This window comes from Lolium rigidum, chromosome 5 (genome assembly GCF_022539505.1).
Source record: "Lolium rigidum isolate FL_2022 chromosome 5, APGP_CSIRO_Lrig_0.1, whole genome shotgun sequence".
Taxonomy (NCBI): Eukaryota; Viridiplantae; Streptophyta; class Magnoliopsida; order Poales; family Poaceae; genus Lolium; species Lolium rigidum.
This window is the reverse complement of record NC_061512.1, coordinates 34,532,020-34,551,484: the sequence shown is the minus strand read 5'-3', so window position 1 is coordinate 34,551,484 and position 19,465 is coordinate 34,532,020.

Genomic DNA, 19,465 nt, shown 5'->3' with positions numbered 1-19,465 from the left:
ATTTGTAACATAATTTGTAATTTGCTGATTGTGTGTGTGTGCGTGCGTTTGTCTATGTATAATGTTATGATTAAATTTGTTTTTATGTGTGGTGATTGTAGATGGGCTTGTGATGGCTCAACGCTTGAGCCAGCATTTCAATACTGCCTATAACTATATGTAATAAAGTGGCCAAGAACTGGTTGATAATCCTGTAATGGTTAATGTATGATTGAGTACGTTCAATCAAAATGGACAGTACAGTATTTATGGTGCGGATTAAAAAAGAAATCTAAATATCTGCTACTCCATGCATTATATTTGAGGTTTTTCTGTTCAATATGTCAATAAATTTAGGTTTGTGAGACATAAGGGCTGTTGATCTTGCTCCGAGAGAAGCAAGCCACCATGACCATAGAGGTAGCAGTTAAACGATCGAACTGAAACTGGAATTGGTAAGAAAAGAAAAGAGGCAGTAATTTGTATGGTTGCCTTCTTCGTGATCTTCTTCCGCCATGTCACTGTCAGTTGTTCAACAGACGTGTTCCATCTCACACTGCTTTTTCAGGATTTCTCACACTGAGGAGGAGATACCCCCTTCTTTGCTCTCCAAAAAAAAGGAATAAAGAAAAAAAGACACTATTGTGCCTTGCTTTCAGGATGCGGATTCCCTTAGCTGTTTAGTTGTCTGTAAGCCTTATTTATTCCCAAAAAAGGCTATCATATCTAATCCCTTGTCTCACGAAACTAGTCTTGGATTTGTCAAAGCATCCAAATTTTGATAAACTTAAGACAAGTTTCATTATCTCAGGTCGATGGCAGCAACTATTGCGGAAAAAGTATGTGGGCTCAAAAACAATATCTCAGGTTATATGGAAACCTAGAGATTCATACTTTTATGTTGGCATTATGGCAACTAAGAAGCACTTTTTCCCATTTGGTTCCTTCTCTATGAGGAATGGGTCTGAGATAAGGTTCTGGGATAGATGGTTGGGTACAACTACTCTTCGAGAACAATATTCGGCTTTGTACAATATTGTTCGCCATAAGAGTGATACCTTACAGAAGGTGATGGAAACTTCTCCACCCTCTATGTCGTTCATGCGTGATCTTATTGCTCCCAGACTGACTACATGGAATGAATTGCTACAGAGGTTAACTTCAATCCAGTTTGTTCAGGGGGTCGATGAATTTTGTTAGAGTCTCACCAAGAATGGTAAATTCTCGGTTAGCTCCATGTACAAAGCCTTAATTATACCCAGTCAACCGGTTGTTAATAATAAATCCATCTGGAAGATGAAGATACCTTTGAAAACAAAGGTTTTTGCATTGGTATCTTCGTCGGGGTGTGATTCTAACTAGTGATAACCTTGCCAAACGCAACTGTCATGGCTGTACAAAATGTCGTTTCTATCATGAACAAGAGACAATAAAACACCTTTTCTTCAGTTGTCGAGTTGCTAGGTCTATATGGTCAATCATTCAGATAGGTTCTACCTTATATCCACCTCGCAGCATTGTAAATATTTTTGGCAATTGGCTAAATGGGGTTGACGCTAGGTATAAAACGCTTATCAGGGTGGGCGCGATTGCTATCATATGGTCGCTTTGGCTATGTAGAAATGACAAGGTTTTTAATTACAAAAATTCTTCTCTGTTGCAGGTTGTCTACCGCGCTACGGCTTTTATCCGTTCATTGTCGCCACTCCAACGTTTGGAGGATCGCGACCTCTTTACGGAGGTGTCTACACGATTGGATAACACGGTAAATAAGTTTATTTTCCAACATAGGTGGCTGCATAATAGGCGTATTGAGGCCAATGAAGCTTAGCCGGGATCATCTCCTGTTTTTTTCTTCTCTTTTTTCGTCTAGGAGTACTTTGTTTGAACACTTATGAGACTTGAACGGCTGTGTGCATCTTAGTTATGCAGAAGCTGGATGTAATGCTTAAACTTTTTGAGTAATAAAGCACCCTTTATCGGAAAAGAAAAGTTTCATAGCTAGAACGGAGGGAGTACTTGTTTCCAGCCATGTAGGTGCAGGAAAAACCACCTATAGTACATAATTTGGGAAACACCATACAAGGAACACTAGTAATTAACACAAACTCCAGCAAAATGGTAGTGTACGTATCTAATAGATGTGCCCTGACAGTTTTTTAGCTGTTTGTCAGCATATTCAGCATCCTCCTTCAGTTTCCCATAGTGCGTATAGGCTGAAATCACATGAGATGGAATTTCTCAGGCATCTCATCAAATGTCCGGAGCACATCATCCACACAGCCGCACGTTGTGTACATGTCAAGGACGGCACATCCTGCGAACACGTTGGACATGTGGCCGGATCTTACGAGATAAGAAATTCTAGTGTGCCTTCCTAGCCCGATCATTGCCATGCATGCTCGACGAAGCCTTAGGGCATCTCCAGGCGCCCCCTCCCCCCAGGACGCTAAATAACGCCGTTTTGGGTGAATAGCGCCGTTTTTCTACCAGCCGGCCCCCCAGAAGCCCAAATACCGTCGTTTCGGCGGAAATTAGCGCCGGCGCACCCAGGCCGAACCCAGACAGCGCTGTCGGCGAGACAACGCATTGTCCCCACCCCGGCTCGCCTTTCCCTCTGCCATTCTCGCCGTCGCCATCCCGTCGCCGCCACCACCCCTCCTTGCGCCACCGCACACAAGCAGCTAGGAAACCCGCCGTCCTGCCCCGCCACGCCGCCGGTGGCATCTACCCGAAGTGGGCAACATTTGTGAAGAGCATCTCCAACCCTGTGCCAGGAAGCGCGAAGGCTTGGTTTTCCAAGTGCCAAGAGGCTTGCAGAAAGGATGTTGAGCGGGCATTTGGCGTGCTGCAGTCTCGATTCGCTGTTGTCCGGTACCCAGCTATGACTTGGTCGAAGTCCAACATGTGGGAGGTGATGCAGTGTTGTGTGATCTTGCACAACATGATCATTGAGAGTGAGCGGGATCACCCGGTGCCTGACAGTGAGGCAAGTACACCATACTACCGTCAGGGTCCTCTTGCAGAGGTCGATCACCAGGTGCCGGCATCATGGACAGCCTTCCTCACCACGCGTCGGGAGATTCGAGACGCTGCAACACATCAAGCTCTACAGAATGATCTGGTGCAGCACTTGTGGGCGCGCAAGGGCAATGGCAATGCCGATAATGACGATGCCAATGCCTAGTACGATTTGTTCTATTTGCTTGCATTGTTGAACTATTTATTTGTGTGTGAATTTGTATTTTAAACTATTTATTTGTGTGTGGATTTGTTGTTAAACTATTTCTATGTGTGAATTTATATGCAAAAAGGGCCGGCCAATACGGCCGAATCGCCGGCTGGGGGGCGGCCTAGGTTCACGTTTCCAGCGCTCCCCCCCCCCCCCCCCCAAAGATCCTGATTCGCGCCGTTTGGCGCCGCGGCGGGCCAAAAAAACGTCGTTTTGGCCCATGGGGCGACCGAACGACTGGAGATGCCCTTAGAGCCGGTTCCGAAGGCTTCCGCGCGTTGTGCCGAAATCCACGGAGCAACGCAGAGATCGATATTATCAACTCCGTATAAATGAACATCGCTCCATCCCGCTGCGCGAGCGCCATCCGGGAGCGGAGAGGATCCGAACCCGTCTTTAATGAAGATTGAAAGAAATGTTGCACTATCCGGCGTCAGACCAGCCCTTGTGATGTCACAGAATAGGTGCAGTAGTGCATCTTCGGTTCTTCCTGTGCCCATTCTGAACCCAGGCTGGGCATGGCCAGTTATCATTGTTGTCCATGAAACTCCGGTCTTGTAATTTTTGTTGGCAACGTTGTTACGCGGAGCAGGCCACATTTACATGTCGATCAGAGGACTAGCGTTGCCCACATGATTCGCTGACGAAAGGCCAAGGAGTAGCTGCTGAGTCTGTACCTGCTTCCCAATCCCAGTGCGAGGAAGTGAGTGGGCAACAGTCAAGCAAAGTACACAACGGAGGGAGACCTGCTAGTGCATGTCAGTAGGGGGCGCATGCGTCAATTAATTACGTCCCGAGGTAGTACTTAATTAGCCGACAACACAGTCCGGGCCGTGCTCGTACGTGCCTGATGCGGCCGCAGGCACGTTCAGCTTCAGCGCGGTTGGAGACGACAACACAGTCCGGGTCGACGCCCGCCCGCCCGCCCTGAGCATATCGCGAGCGGCGCCCACCATGATCGAGTTGAGGCGGGGCGAGGAGAAGTGGAGATCATGCCGTTGAGGGAGAAGGCGCTGCTCCGGCTGGGCGGCATCCGATCCAACAGCTCGTGACGCCAGGCGGCTGGAGGAGACGAGCTAGTGGAGTACCTAGCTGGAGGTGCAGGTTGAACGAGTGAAGACTCTTGACCATGCGAGCATCCAGCGGTGTGGCGGCGCACCACACCACAACCGATCGACATTGGTGGTGGCGACTGCATATGGCGATACGGATACGGATACCGCAATATGCCCATACACGGAATTTCCAAAAGCACATTTAATTATAAGTAGAACCTAAAAACCTGCCAATACTGTCTTATCAATAACAAGGCTTGACCCCTTTTTACGAAAATCTTCTATAATTCTATCGATCAAGAATTTTAAATATTCCTCGCTCGATGCGCACCTCGATGTCGATGACTTTTGTCACTGGGAAATCCATTTCAACTGTTGTCGTCACCACGCTTGAAAGCAATGCCAACTGAGAGATGGTAATATTGTCGGAAGTTCCTTTTAAATATCAAGAAAACTCTAAATTCTCCTATTCTTCATGTATAAATCATGAATAAATTCTCATATTGGAGTATATATAGTAAGACCATGATAAATTCGGTAAGACAAAAGAAATTTTATTCACGTGAAACCAAGAAAATGAGTATGTTTTCGGTACTTAGTCCTAATTTTCAGTTAGAAGTTGGTTTGGCGTAGCGTTCACTAAAACAAGCATAAGTGTCTTGAAATCCATTTCAACGACGTGGGGCTGGAGGGGACAGCACCAACCTGGTCCACCCCGACCAGTGGGGCCAAGGGATGCGACAATCTGAAGGAGTTGAGCGTGACTGACCTGAAGATGCTCTCCTCCGAGAGCGAGCTGGACCCGGAGACGACGGTTGCGGACCTGAGGAAGGAGGTGATCGACAAGGCGGCGGTGGCGCGAGGCAAGAGGAGCAAGGCGGTGCCGGTGGGTGCAGCACGCAAGAGCGTCAGGAACAAGGGAGACAAGGCGACCATGTCGGCGGTCAACAAGGCCAAGCTCCGCGCCGCGGAGAAGAACCTGGACAAGGAGATCGACCAAGGTAACTTCACGGCCCTAGACCCTTTTTCCAACGAGCACTTTATCAAGGTTGCTAGGGATAGTTCGGTGATGTTTGTCCCCTCGGCGTGTACTCCCTCGGAGGCGGTTGAGCTGATTCGGGCTAAGGAGAAGGCTCAGGCGGCCATTGCGATGGTGGCAGCGCGCGAGGCTAGGGAGGCTGAGGCACGGGCTGTGGGGGACCTGAGGAGGAGGTTGGGGCCTCCTCGGACGCCGCTGGGATGGGCAAGGGTAGCTCTCCCAGCCTGGCTTCGATACCTAAGCGAACGGGAGTGACCATGCGGGTCACACGATCTTCCCTGAAGGTTCGCAAGGGTGGTGATACGCGAGGGGGGTCGCGATGTTAGGTTTTATCTGGAACCTCAGAGGATGGGGGCATCCGGGCAGAAGGGGTCAACTCAAGGATTACTTACGCTCGGAGCAGGTTGATTTTGTGGGGCTGCAAGAAACGATTAAGTCCGACTTCTTGACAGCGGAGCTCCTGAGCATTGAGGCTGGGCGCCCCTTTGCTTGGAATTGGATTCCTGCTGTGGGGCACTCGGGTGGGCTCTTGTTATGTTTCTGTGATGAGACGATAGAGGTTGGGGCCTGGAGAAAAGGGGAATTCTCTATTAGCGCTAGAGTTTACCACAGAGCCAAGAAGCTTAAGTGGTGGTTCGTTCTTGTCTACGGACCGGCGGACCACTCGAGATCCGCGGCTTTCCTCAGGGAGGTGGAGGAGATTGTTCTGAACGCGACTGATCCGGTTGTTATCGGGGGTGGCTTTAACCTTATCCGCGGTGCTCAGGACAAAAATAATGGCAATCTCCATTGGCCGAGGATTAATATGTTCAATGATTCTATCGATGCCATGGCTCTCCGGGAGATCACACGGGTTGGGTCCCGTTTCACCTGGACTAATAAGCAGTTGAATCCTGTTAGGTCGGTGCTGGACCGGGTATTTGTGATGCCGTCGTGGGAGGCGTGCTACCCCTTATGCTCGCTGTCCGTGGTGACTAGGATTGGGTCGGACCACACCTCGCTCCTTCTCTCCTCCAGGGAGAGGAGTCCAGTGAGGGCCACCCGCTTCTTCTTTTGTCATCGATGTGACAACGACAGATGCTACAGGGGGCAGCACTTCGTTGATGCGGGGACAAGGAGGCGTAGCCATCTGCGGAACGAGGTGCACAGGACACGGGATTTTACCCGGGTTCAGCCCCTCCGAAGAGTAAAAGGCCTACGTCCTGCTAGATCTTATTGCTCAGATAGATTACAAAGGGGTGGCTCAGTCGGCCGGAGGACCGAGAGCTATGGAGGTATGGAGATTGTAGATTGGATCCGTTCTAGGGTTTAGCTCGGGGGTTTATATGAGCACCCCCGATCTAGGGTTACATAGAGATAAGATCGTATCTCAACGATCGCTAAAAGGCCAGGATCCTTTGTCCCGCGCCCAAGTCATCTTGCAGCTTCAGTCGCCTGCGCCTCCAGGCCAGTCGCCAGCTTCAAGGGTTTAGGCCCAGTCGTCCTGGGGTTTAGGCCTAGTCGCACCGTCGACTGGACGCCTTCTTGGGCCTTCTTTATTGCAACGAGTGAGACTAATGGTGGACCCCCTTGGGCACATCCCCATCAGTAGTCCCCGAGCGCGTCGTGGATTTGGCGTGGAGTCGAGGCAGGGCACGGAGGGGCTTGACAAGGATCCTCGTCGAATCGGCGGCGAGCTCCTGAAACAGAATAAATAACCGTGACACAAATCTTTAGTCGAAATGAGCCAATCGGCAGAAACCAGTCGGAACAATCCAGTCGGCGTGAGCCAGTCGACGTAAGTCAGTCGGCGTAATTCAGTCGGGTTGAACCAGTCGGCGCAAGCCAGTCGGTGTGAGCCAGTCGACGCGAGTCAGTCGGCGTAAATCACCCAGAAAACACACGTGGCGATTCCAACGGCTAGTTTTGCGTTGACCGAGGCGTGAGCCGTTGTGCCGTAGATGACCGTTGAGGCTTGACGTGATGGGTAACGGCTAGTTAATGGTCCATCAGTTAACTTGCGCCGCGAATCTAGGCCGCCGATTTCCCGGCGTCGACTTCGGGGCGGATTTGGACGGCGGATATCCTTCCTTATCCGTGCGGAGTGAAGCGGTATAAAGCGGCATGCGTGACCTAGGGCAGTTCATTCCGCCCCATTTCTTTCTTCTTCATTTTTCTCGCCCGCGAACCCCTGCTCTCCATTTCTTCTAACTCCGGTGATCCGAATGGCGGCGAAGGGCTGGACACGGTCCAAGGTGACCAAGGAGGTGTTGATCCCCTACATTTCCTCAGGTGTGATCCCTGAGATGAATCGGGAGAGTTGGAGGGTGCCGGCGGCGAACGAGACCGAGCCGATGCCGCGGGCGGGGGAGTTCGTGATCTTCATGAGCTTCCTCGATTGCGGCCTCGCGGTGCCGACCTCCTCCTTCCTGCGCCAGTTCTTGGCGTTCTACAACATCAAGGTCTCCGATCTTGGCCCGCACAGCGTCCAACAGGTCTCGCTGTTCGTGGCGCTGTGCGAGTGCTACCTGGGCTGCCCACACTACTTCCCGATGTGGCTGGCGATTTTCCATGGTTGGGCGGCCCAGATGAGCAAGAGCGACCATACGCTCGTCCCGGTCGGCGGAATCACCTTCCAGGTGAAGCCGAGGGAAGCCTTCATTGACATGGCGCTCCCGAAGAAGGCGCAGGCGTAGTGGAGGAAGTTTTGGTTTTACGTCAAGGAGACAACGCCGAAGGGGGAGATCGCCATCCCACAGTACTCGCCCGAGCCGAGTGAGCCGCGGCGACTGAACGTGCGGTCTCTACCGCGCGAACAGGAAGAAGTGGTGAAGGAGATGCGCGCCAAGATTCGGGAGCTCAAGGACTCCGGGCATTCGGCGGTCAACCTCTACAACTGCTGGCTCGCCCGGAGACTGGTGCCGCTCTGGAGTCGCGACCACTATATGTGGGAGTACACGGGGCAAAACGACTGCACCCGCGTCACTGCCGCAGAGTGGACTGAAGCCGAGTATCGGAAGATGCTAGCGAAGATCACCACGGCGGCGTTCACGTCCTTTGATGCCGAGATGCAGCCCTTCTCGACGGAGAAGCCCGCACCAAAGGTAAACCTCGACTCGCCTTCTTCGTGGCGAGTAGCGCTGTGTATCTTGCTTTGTTATTTACTTGGTTGTCTGGATGCAGAAGTGGTGCAAGGTCTCCAATCATATGCCTCCGCTTGCTGGGGAGGAGCCGCCGGAAATGGTTGGTGACGACGAAGGCGACGACGAAGAGGAAGAGGGCGACGACGAGCGTACGGAGTCGGACTCCGAGGCATTCAGCCAAGAGGTCACGGGTCGCATCCGCGGGACGAAGAGAGGAGCAGCTTCCTCCTCGCAGACATCGCGGGAGTAAGACATCGAGGAGGAGGAGGAGGAGGAGGAGACGACCTCCCCACCAGAAGGGAAGGCGCCCACCGATCCGCCAAGCGGGCCGCAGCCCAAGCGGCTCCGCCAGACCATCCTGGAAGGTGGGATGGCCCTCCAGTGGCCGCTTGACGCTCCGACTAGGGCGGCCGAGTGAGTCCAGCCTGGGGTGAAGACTGTCCCCACCGTGAAGTAAGTTTCTTATCTGAAATTGTTTTGCTTATGTCCGATTGAGCTAGCTTGGTGAGGTTGACTCAACAGGGCCAAGCCAAAAGTCCTGAAGAAGGCCGTGCCTGCGCGAGGGGCAGCTGCGATGAAGGTGGCCGAGGCGAAGAAAGCCACGGAGGCTAAGAAGGCTGCCGACGATGCCGCGGAGGCCAAGAGGATCGCTGATGAAGCCGTGGCAACGAAGAAAGCCGCCGACGAAACCGTAGAGGCCGAAGCAGTGGCGGCATGGGCAAAGGCTAAGGCGGCGAAGAAGGCCGCAAGCTCCGAAGCGGCGAAGAAGGCAGCGGGGATCGAGTCAGCGTCGAAGGTTGCGAAAGCCGCCAATGCCAATACCGTGGGTACCGTCGAGGCCGAGTCGTCGAAGGTGGCGACCTCCATGGAAGATGAGCGACTCGCCCCTAAGGGAGGGGAGGCACCGAGTGGCTCTGATGCCACAACGACTGGAGCAGCGCCGCCCAGGGAGAAGCGGTCCAAGCTGGCCGCCGATCCCACGCTGGCCAAGGGACCAATCGTGCCGGAAGCCGACGCGGTGTCGACTGAGGCCATTGTCCATGCCGCCCGTCATGAGGAGTTGGTGCGCACGGCGACCCAGTTGCCGCTGCCGTCGCTGACGTTTGCCATGATGCACAAAGCTCTCGGCGATCTTCATGCGGTAAGTATGGCATCCACCCAGTCCCCGAGGGTCGACTTGGTCTGGAGGGCTGGGTCGAGTCTCTTTCCTTTTGAGGCCATACGACTGGCTTCATAGTGTTGCACTTGCAGCGAGAGATGGAGGCTTTAGAGGCTGAGGTTCGGCGGCTAAACGCGGAGGTGGCGGACGCGGCGGAGAAGAACCGCAACCTCATCTCTGCCAGCAGTACGTGATCCTTTTACTTTGCTCTGCGCTTATCTTTTTCTTTTCGTAGTCGTGGTGTCTTCAATCTATTCCTTTTGTAGCAGAAGCGCGTGAGAAGGTGAGTGCCCAGTCCCGTGTGGGCTACGTGAAGGAGTCGGAGGCCGCGGCGTGTCTGCAGGAAGCTCGGGAACGGGCTGCCACGGCTGAGGCGGTAGCTAAGCGCTCCGCATCTGAGGTGGCGGACCTCACCCAGGTGCTTAATGATAAGAATAAGGAGCTGGAGGACGTTGTGGACGAGCACAAGAAGGTGCTTGCCGCGGCGTTGAAGGAGAGGGACAAGGTGCGCACAGCGACTGCCGCGGCCCAGAAGCAGCTGGAGGCCTGGAAGAAGAAGCACGAGGCCGACCTTGCCACGGAGAGGGAGGCGTCGAGCGGGACCATCCTGGCACTGCAGCATGAGAAGACCTCCTTCGAGGGATTCGTCCGCGAGATGTCGCGGCAACTGCTTGGTAAGTGTCGAGTCTTTCCTTCTCTTTATTTCGTTCTGCTAGTCCTGAGCAAGGTAAGTCTGCAAGGGCGAGTCCCCGAGCGTGGCGAGTCCGCGAGGGCGAGTCCCCGAGCGTGGAGAGTCCGCACGGCCGAGTCCCCGAGCATCGTTTGTTGACTTGTTTGTTGTGTTTTTTTTCTTCGCATGGACCTGTGATTATGTGGAGATGGCAACTCCCCGCGATTGCCTGGAAACCGCCACGACCCAGATCATCAAGTGTGCGGGAGACATCCTGGCGGCCCTGCAGTACTTGAGTCCGGGGGAGCGGATTCCTCATGATGCTCCATCGGTCTTCAAGGCCGTGTCGGACGTGCCAGTAGTCGTTGACTGGCTGCGGCGATCGGCGTGCCGGGTTGGCGTCACCATGGCACTGAGCATGGTGCTTGCCCACTATCCTGAGGGTCTCGACGTGGAGGAAGTGATGGCGGGGTTTCCTTCCGGAACTGGCGAGTTTGATGTGGCGGAGGTGCTGCGCTTGATGGCCCTGGTGCAACCGTACGCTGACCGCGTCCTGGCCGTGGCCAATCTGGAGTCGCACCAGACGAGCCAGGTGACCCCTGAAGATGCCGAGGAGGGCGACAGCAATGAGCGGTCCCAGGACTTCCCCGCCGATCGTCTTTTCCATGCTGCGGCTACGAAGTCGTTGACAACGTACCCCGTGGTGAATGACGAGGGTTTAACTCGTCAATGCCTACAGATTGTAGACTTAGGGTTTCGTGGAATATGAGAGCAAGTAGATCTCGAAAGTTGTCAGACGAACAAAGGCGCCTAACTCGAAAGTTTACAGTAGTTTAGGGTTTGACGAATAATCGATCCTCTTTTCGGCCCTTGGCCTCGCCTTTATATAGGAGGCGAAGCCAGGGCTTTCCGTGTCGTACAAGTAGTCATAGATCGGGTCGGTTTGGACCTTTCCATATACTATTACATATATTTCCTATATTGACTAAGTTTCCTCAAACCGCACGTTCTCATCTTCATGGGCCTTCAATTCTTCGGGTCCATGGGCCTTGACCTCCTTCGACACCTAAAGATATAAACCATGGACATATATATGGCATACCCATTAGGCATAGCCATGTCAGTAGCCCCCGAGATTTTATTCGAGTCGTAGAATCAAGTAAAATCTCCATCCTTCATCTCTTTTTACGAATTCCTCGAGTCTGTGAAGACATTATCTTTATTCGACATCTATTTTGCACAGGGATATTGGCAAATGAGGCTGGTTCATCTGACGGATCAGGTACCAGTTAATTGCTCTCGTGGCAAATCCGCATAAACCTACTTCAGATTCAAGTCCCTGGACTTAAACCTGGTATACTGGCGTAATTCAGGACGTGCCGCTTTAAGACTTACCTAAAACTGAATTCCAGTTAATTTATCGGGTACCCAACGCGTCCGTCGGGATTTTCTTCACGTCTGTTGACGCGGATAAAGTGGGAGGGCGCATTCGGGTGCGATGCCACGCCACACACGACGGATCCTGGGGTCTTACCTTCGTGACCCTTTTTCACGAGTCACGGCATTCAGAGTTTTTACCGCGGTGAACGCGCTCTGAGAATATATTGTCGAGTGCCTTTGTTCGGCTGATGGAATGCCCTATTTCGTCGGGTCATATCATTTCTTTTGATCACTATTTTTTTGAGTACATGACGAGTTTACAAAACTCGAAGATGTATGTCAATTCTCGAGACTCTTCAAATTCAACTATATTGTCTTGTTGTGGTGGTTTTTCTATATTGCCAAATTTCTTCGGGTGTGTGTCCAGCGCCCCCAATATGAGTAGCCCCCGAGGCTGTAGCCAAGTGTTTGCACTTGGGTGTAGGCTCGACTTGCTTTTTCATCGAGTCCATAATTTTCATTTATCTTGTATCTTATCGAGAGTATGGATAATACTCTCGATAAGAGTAGCCCCCGAGCCTATGATCGGGTGCTTGCATCTGGACGTAGGCTCCAAAATCCACACTCTATATTGCTTTACCAACTCGAAGATTTTCTTTGCCTCTGACATCAATGCTGACCAAGGTGATGTGTTGTCGACTCATTGAACTATGACTGTTGATGGACCACTGTTTTTGCGGGCCCAGTTTAACTGCACTTCTCCCACGTTGCACGTAGTGGGGTACGCACGTCCTCCAATATATCCGGCATGCGGACTGTGACAAATTTTACCTTAAAGTATATGTAAAAATTCTTTTACTTCCGTGCCACGTGTAAGGCCAAGATTTACTCCTTCTTTTTGGACGGTTGATCGCGCTTCGTCCCTCAGGTTAAAAGGTGAAACCCTGAGGTCATTTTTCCCATTCTCACTTCCGCCGCACAAACATCCTCTGCACAATTGCTTGAGTTCCTCCAGCTTCGCTCTGTGCTTCATCTCTTCCAACTCGTATCCTAGTTCCTTCCGCTCCAACGCCATGACTAGGACCAAACGCACCACCGCCGCCGGAGCTGCCGCCGCCCAAGCGGGGAAGAAAAGGGCCTCTGGCTGGGAGAGATCCAAGTTTACTCCGGCGGACCACCGCAAGCTGAAGAAGCTGGGCCTGCTGGCCGATGATGACAAGATGAGGTTCCCCAGCGACGAGACGACCCCCAATCCTCCCGAAGGATTCCGGGTAATATTCGCTGACTTCCTCGTCCGCGGACTTGCTCTCCCTGTCCATGAGTTCCTTCGGGGGCTCCTTTTCGTTTACGGGATTTAGCTATATCAGCTGACTCCCAATTCCATCCCGCACATATCCATCTTTATCACTCTTTGCAAGTGCTTCCTTGGCGTCCACCCTCACTGGGGCATGTGGAAGCGCATCTTTTACCTCCGCCGCAATAATTCGAGTAGCGCCACCTACGACATAGGTGGTGTCTGCATCTGTGTCCGGCCCGATGCCGGATATTTTGATTTGAAATTTGCCGACTCCGTCCAAGGCTGGCGCAAGAAGTGGGTTTACGTCATGGATGAAGCCACTGGTGACCAGAAGTTTGGCCTTGCGCCCTTCGACCTGTCGCAAGAAATCCTGAAGCGCCAGTCTTGGGATGCCAAAGCAACTGCTGAAGAACTTGTGGCAACCCAACATCTGATGGAGCAGATCAAGAAGTTGCAAACGACCCGAGGAAAAGAGCTCTCGGGTGTACAGATAATAGCTCATTTCCTTCGACTCCGCGTCCAGCCTCTCCAAGCCAGAGCAACTCCCCTATGGCTTTACTCAGGTACTGGCAATGCTGCAAGAATTTCAGAAGATCTTCCTGTTAAGGACTTAGAAAAATTGGTTCGCCGATTTACTTCCCTTAACAAGAATCTCGAAGTTCCTGCTTCTTGTCGGGTGGAGCCATACAGTAGCGCACACCCCCTTCCAGCTGTAAGTTTCTTCCCGAATTTTATTTTTTTCCTTCTCGACTAGATTTCCCTTTTTTAACTTGTGCATTCAATTATGTAGAAACACATATCTCTCTCTTCCCTGCCGCCTGTCCCCGAAAATGGGGAGATATCCGAACGAACCCCTGCCGAAGATTCCTAGGGGACTTCTCTTCACGAGAGTGAACCTGCGGAGTCTGATAAAGATGAAGGTTCTTCGGCTCATCATTCTGATTCCTCTCAAACGGATTCTGCTCCTCCTTCTGCGACTTCTCCAGATGGGAGGAAAAGAAAAAGACAAAGTGATGAAGAATCTTCGGGTACTTCAAAGTTGTCTGCACCTGCTCCCGAAGAAACTTCTCACGAACAGCCAGAGGACTTCGACCCCTTTGGGACAGCCGTCGGGTTGAGCTCGTAAGTTTTAATTTATCCCTTGCCGAGCCTTTCTGATTTTAAATTCTTTGCTCTTATGCTGAACCTACTTTTTTGTCAGGGATGAGGAGATACACTCGCCATCTCATGCTTCCGACCCAGCAATCACGAGTACCTCTCAGACGCTGGTTGTGGACAAAAACCCAGAGCTTGCCCTTGAAACCACGGATCTTCCGCTGAGCCCCTGGGCAATAACGAAGAGGCCAAGGATAGGTGCTGCTAGCAAAGGAGCGACTGCTGCCGGGGATTCGTCGACTTCTCTTCTTGATGACGTAAGTAAAACTGTCCTTGCTTCTCTTTTAGCCAACAACCATCATCTTCTTATACTTTTTCTTTGATACACGTTCCAACTATTTTGCAGCCCATCACGAGGGAGATGATTGACATGGCTGCTCATTTTGTCGGGTTCCGCAACGAGGCTGACACCTTGAGGAGTAAGTTTTTGCACGTCTGTTCTGCTGTTCCTTTTTTAGTTGCTATGATGTAATCCTTCCCTTGTCCAGGATCTTTGCATGTTGCTCAAGAGCACGCCAGGGAGCTTGAGAAGAAACTCGCCGCTAGTGAGAAAGCTCGCCGCGATGCTGAAGCGAAAACTGCGAGTGCGGAATTGGCTTTGAGCGACAAGGATGAGCAGATTGCCCAACGAGAAGCCGCCATAATTGCGCGACTCAATACGCAATCCACAAGATTCTCGAGTACTATTGTCTTGATCCTTTTTTGTATCTTTTGCTTCGTGTTTTCTTCATACTTGTACTAAAAAATTTCCCTCTTTCCAGCAGAGTGTATTGGCGAGATTTATACCAAGAATCAAGAGCAAGACGAAGATGAACTCCTGGACTCCCTTTCGGTGCTGGACATGAACTGTTCCCTTGCCCGTGATTGCTTGAAGGAGAGCCACACTGCATTCGAGCGTTTGTTCCCGCATTTCTTCCCCAAGGTTGATGTGCCGGACAAATTCGAGCCTCTCGCCAAGAGCTTCACTGGCAAGGATGATCTTGTCTTGGCCCATCGCAAGCTAGCCTGAAGGTTGGTGTCGAGAGAACCATCGCACTGGCGATAGCCAATGGCGAGAAGATCGACTGGGCAAAGGTGGCGAATGTTCGAGGCTTAAACAAGGACAAGTGGACTGCTCTTCTGAGGAGCGCAAAGCCTTTCGCCAAGAAACTAATTGCTACCATCGACCCAAAGCTTCTTCCTCTGTCAGCACTGTGCAAACGGAGGTCAAATAGACTACCTTGTGCCTCCGCTTTTGTAGCTTTTTACCCTTATTTTCTTTTCGATTAGTTTGTAAGGATCGTATTGGCTGCGGCACTTTGAACTCTTGTCCTGTAATATATTTGATGATGATCGGAAGACAAATATTGCTAAGTAGTTGATGTCGAACTTTTTTGCATCTTTCCAGTTATTTTTTGATGACTATGCTGAAACTGGACGTCCCGACAATTTTCACGCTGTATCAAAGCCAACCGAAACATCCACAACTGCTGCTTCCAATGCACCTGTGGCATCTCATTCAATAAAAACGGAGATGGAAGAATTACGGCAGCAAGTGCAATTACTAAAGAAACAAACTGTGACTGCCCTGGATCAAGCAAAGAAGTCTTTTGAACGCGAACAAGCTGCTATTCTCCAGACGCAAAAATCTCTTGATCTGGAAAAAGCTGCTACTTTGAAGGCCACTCGCTCTGCGGAACGCGAGAGTTATATGCTCGATCTTATGACTGATGCGAGTGAAGATATGGCGGGTGCGCTTTCTTTCTCCTCTTTCTCATACTAAGTAATTTTTCCCTGACAATTATTTATTCTTTCCTCTGTTCTTTCGACATAGGTGCCTTTATAGATACTGCTGCCGATGAGCATAGAGTGAACTTGCGGGTTAATGGCCTTATGCGACTTGCGACTGAGGCTAATGTGGACTTCTGGGCAAATGAAGCACGCTGCCGATATATTGTTCAGTTCCAAGATCGCGCTGCTCAGACTCGAAATTTTGTTGATCTTTGCCGTAATACGCTGGGCACAGTATATAAGACTCTGTTTCCTCGCAATCCTCAACCCGAAGATTTTTCTGAATTGCTAGCGAAATTCAAAAATGTCCAAGATATTTGTGGTCTTATAAGGACGCAGATGATTGCTGGTGCAAAATTTGCTCTTATCTGGATTAGAATTCGCCACTCAAAGATTGATCTTGAGGATGTTGTGAAGGGAGTTCTTCTGAAGTGCTCGAAGAGGAGAATAAATCTTAATCGATATGTTGAAACAGTGCACGGTCCTGCCGAACAAATAGTCGACAAGCTGCTACAGATGGATTCTGACTTTTTCAGGAGTTCCTAGTAGTAAAATTCCTCCCGTAGGTGCATGCCTTTGGCATGGATGTATGAGTGTAATTTTTCCCTCAGTAACTTTGTGTAACTATATTGACTCACGCGTGAGGTTTTCTTTCAAACCAAGACGCATATCTATAAATTCTGTATACTCGATTGACTGATCTTCTGATCATTGTGTACTCTTTGTTGTCATACTATTTTTATGGTTTCGCGAGACCTTTGTATGGTCACGGCGAATATATTTGTGATGATTGTCGAGTTGACTATATTGAATTCTGCGGGTCGAGCTCCCGAGCGTAAATTGTGCAGAAGAAGACATAATAATTTTTGACATCACTATTTTTATTCACCATGTTATATTTCAGCAAAGCAAGCCCACCTCATTAAAAACCTTTCAGTCTCACTTGGTACCCTAAAAGGAAAAGAGTGTGTCTGAAAACTTGCGAGCTATTCTGATACATTGTATGTTTACATGGTCGTTCGAGTTCAGCCTTGGTAACTTCTTTTCTACGCGTAGAAACGTCGTAGCTATGCAACATTCCACGGGTTTCCTTTGTCCTTGCCTGTCTTCTTGTCCTTGAGACGATAAGCTCCTCCTGGGATGACCTCTGTGACGATGTAGGGTCCCATCCATGGGGATTCCAGCTTCTCATGGCTATCTTGCTTGAGTCGAATGACTAAATCCCCGACTTCAAAGGATCGGGGACGAAGTCGACGACTATGATATTTCTTCAAGTTCTGCTGATATGCGCTTACTCGAGATAATACAACGTCTCTAGCTTCGTCGACTGCATCAACATCGACTTCGAGTGCTTTTTGTGACACTTCTTCATCGTATTCTACTACCCTTGGAGAATCATGAGCCAATTCTACTAGAAGCACGGCCTCTGCCCCGTGGACCAGAAAGAAAGGTGTTTCTTGAGTTGCTGCATTTGGTGTTGTTCGTAAGCTCCATAACACGGAGGGTAATTCTTCGACCCAGGGGTGCCTTGCTTTTTCGAGTGGTGCTATCAAGCGTTTCTTGATGCCATTGCAAATATGGCCGTTTGCTTTTTCAACCTGACCGTTGGTTTGTGGATGTGCCACTGATGTGAACTGTAGTTTGATGCCTAGCCCTTCGCAACAATCTTTGAATTCTCGAGAGGTAAAGTCGGAGCCATTATCTGTTACTATGCTGTTTGGGACGCCAAATCGAAAAACAATCCCCTTGATAAAATTTACCGCCGCCATTGCGTCTGTTGTTGTTACTGGCTTCGCCTCGATCCACTTGGTAAATCTGTCGACTGCGACGAGTAAATAAACGTGGCCCCCTGGCCAAGACGTGTGCAGTTTTCCTACCATGTCGAGTCCCCACTGGGCAAAAGGCCACGCCAAAGGTATTGGCATTAAGTCAGCTGCTGGGGCGTGTGGTTTGGACGCAAATCTTTGACAAGCTTCACAAGTGCGCACAATGTTCTTCGCATCCTCTATGGCTGATAGCCAATAAAAACCCGCTCGAAAAGCTTTTGCTGCGATTGCTCAACTGCTAGCGTGATGGCCACATATTCCTTCATGTATATCCTTGAGTATGATATGTCCTTCTTCGGGTGTGATACATCGCTGCAAAACACCTGAGATACTGCGTTTGTATAGCTCGCCTTTGACCACTGTGAACGCCTTGGACCTCCTGATGATTCTACGAGCTTCGACAAGATCTGCTGGGATTTCTTGGTTCATGATGTACCCCAAGTATGCTTGCATCCATGGAATTTGTATCATCAGTACTTCTTCTGGTTCTTCTTCCTCATCTGAAGTCGACGATTCTGGGGCTGCTGCAGCCCCCGAGCCTTTTTTGCTCTTCCCCTTTTTCTTCGGCTGTCCTTGTGCTACGGGTTTCTTCGGCTTGATTGACATTTCTCTGATTTCCTCCCAAAATACTCCTGGAGGTACGGGCAGGCATTGTGACCCGATGTTTGCTAGAGTATCGGCTTCATCATTGCTAAATCTGCTTACGTGATTTACTTCGCATCCATCGAAAGTTCCTTCTAGGTCATTGTATGCGTCTCGATATGCCACCATATTGTCATTGACCACGTCGCACTTATTCATCACCTGTTGTGCTACCAACTGTGAGTCCCCGAAGATTTTCATACGGGTTGCGCCGCAAGCTTTTGCCATCCTCATCCCATGTAATAGAGCCTCATATTCTGCCTCATTAGTTGATGCGTTTGGGAAGGTCATCCGTATTACATATTTCATTTTATCGCCTTGCGGAGAAGTAAGGACCACCCTAGCTCCTGCTCCTTCTGTTCTCTTGAACCCATCAAAGTGCATATTCCATGTACTCGATAAATCTGGTGGTCCCGTATTTTGAAGCTCAGTCCACTCTGCTATGAAGTCCGGCAAAATTTGTGACTTGATTGCTTTTCTTTTTTCATATGTGATGTCCCGAGGGGAAAGCTCTATTCCCCAAAGGGAGACACATCCTGTAGCTTCTGGATTGTTCAAGATATTCGAGAGAGGTGCTTCATTGACTACCACGATCGGGTGTGCCGAAAAGTAGTGTCTTAGTTTTCTCGCGGACATAAAGACTCCATATGCCAGCTTCTGGTAATGTGGGTATCGCTGCTTGGATGGAGATAAAACTTCGCTGAGGAAATATACTGGCGTTGGACACCATGGATCTTTCCTTCTTCCTCCCGTTCGACGACGAGGACAATGCTGACCACCTGCGGTGTGGCTGCGATGTATAGCAGTAAGGGTTCTTTTTCTCGTGGAGCCACTAGAACTGGTGGTGTTGAAATAGCGCGTTTCAAATGCTCGAAAGCTTTTTTTGCTTCTTCGTTCCACTCGAATTTTTCCCCTTGTTTTATGAGCGTATAGAAAGATAACACTTTTTCTCCCCATCTTGCGACAAATCTACACAAAGCCGCGACACGCCATGTCAGCTGTTGTATTTCCCTAAGCTTGGTTGGTTTCTTCATCGTCAGGATGGCTTGTATCTTTTCTGGGTTTGCTTCGATTCCTATAGCCGACACTAAGTATCCGAGGAGTTCTCCCGCAGGAACACCAAAGGAACATTTTGTCGG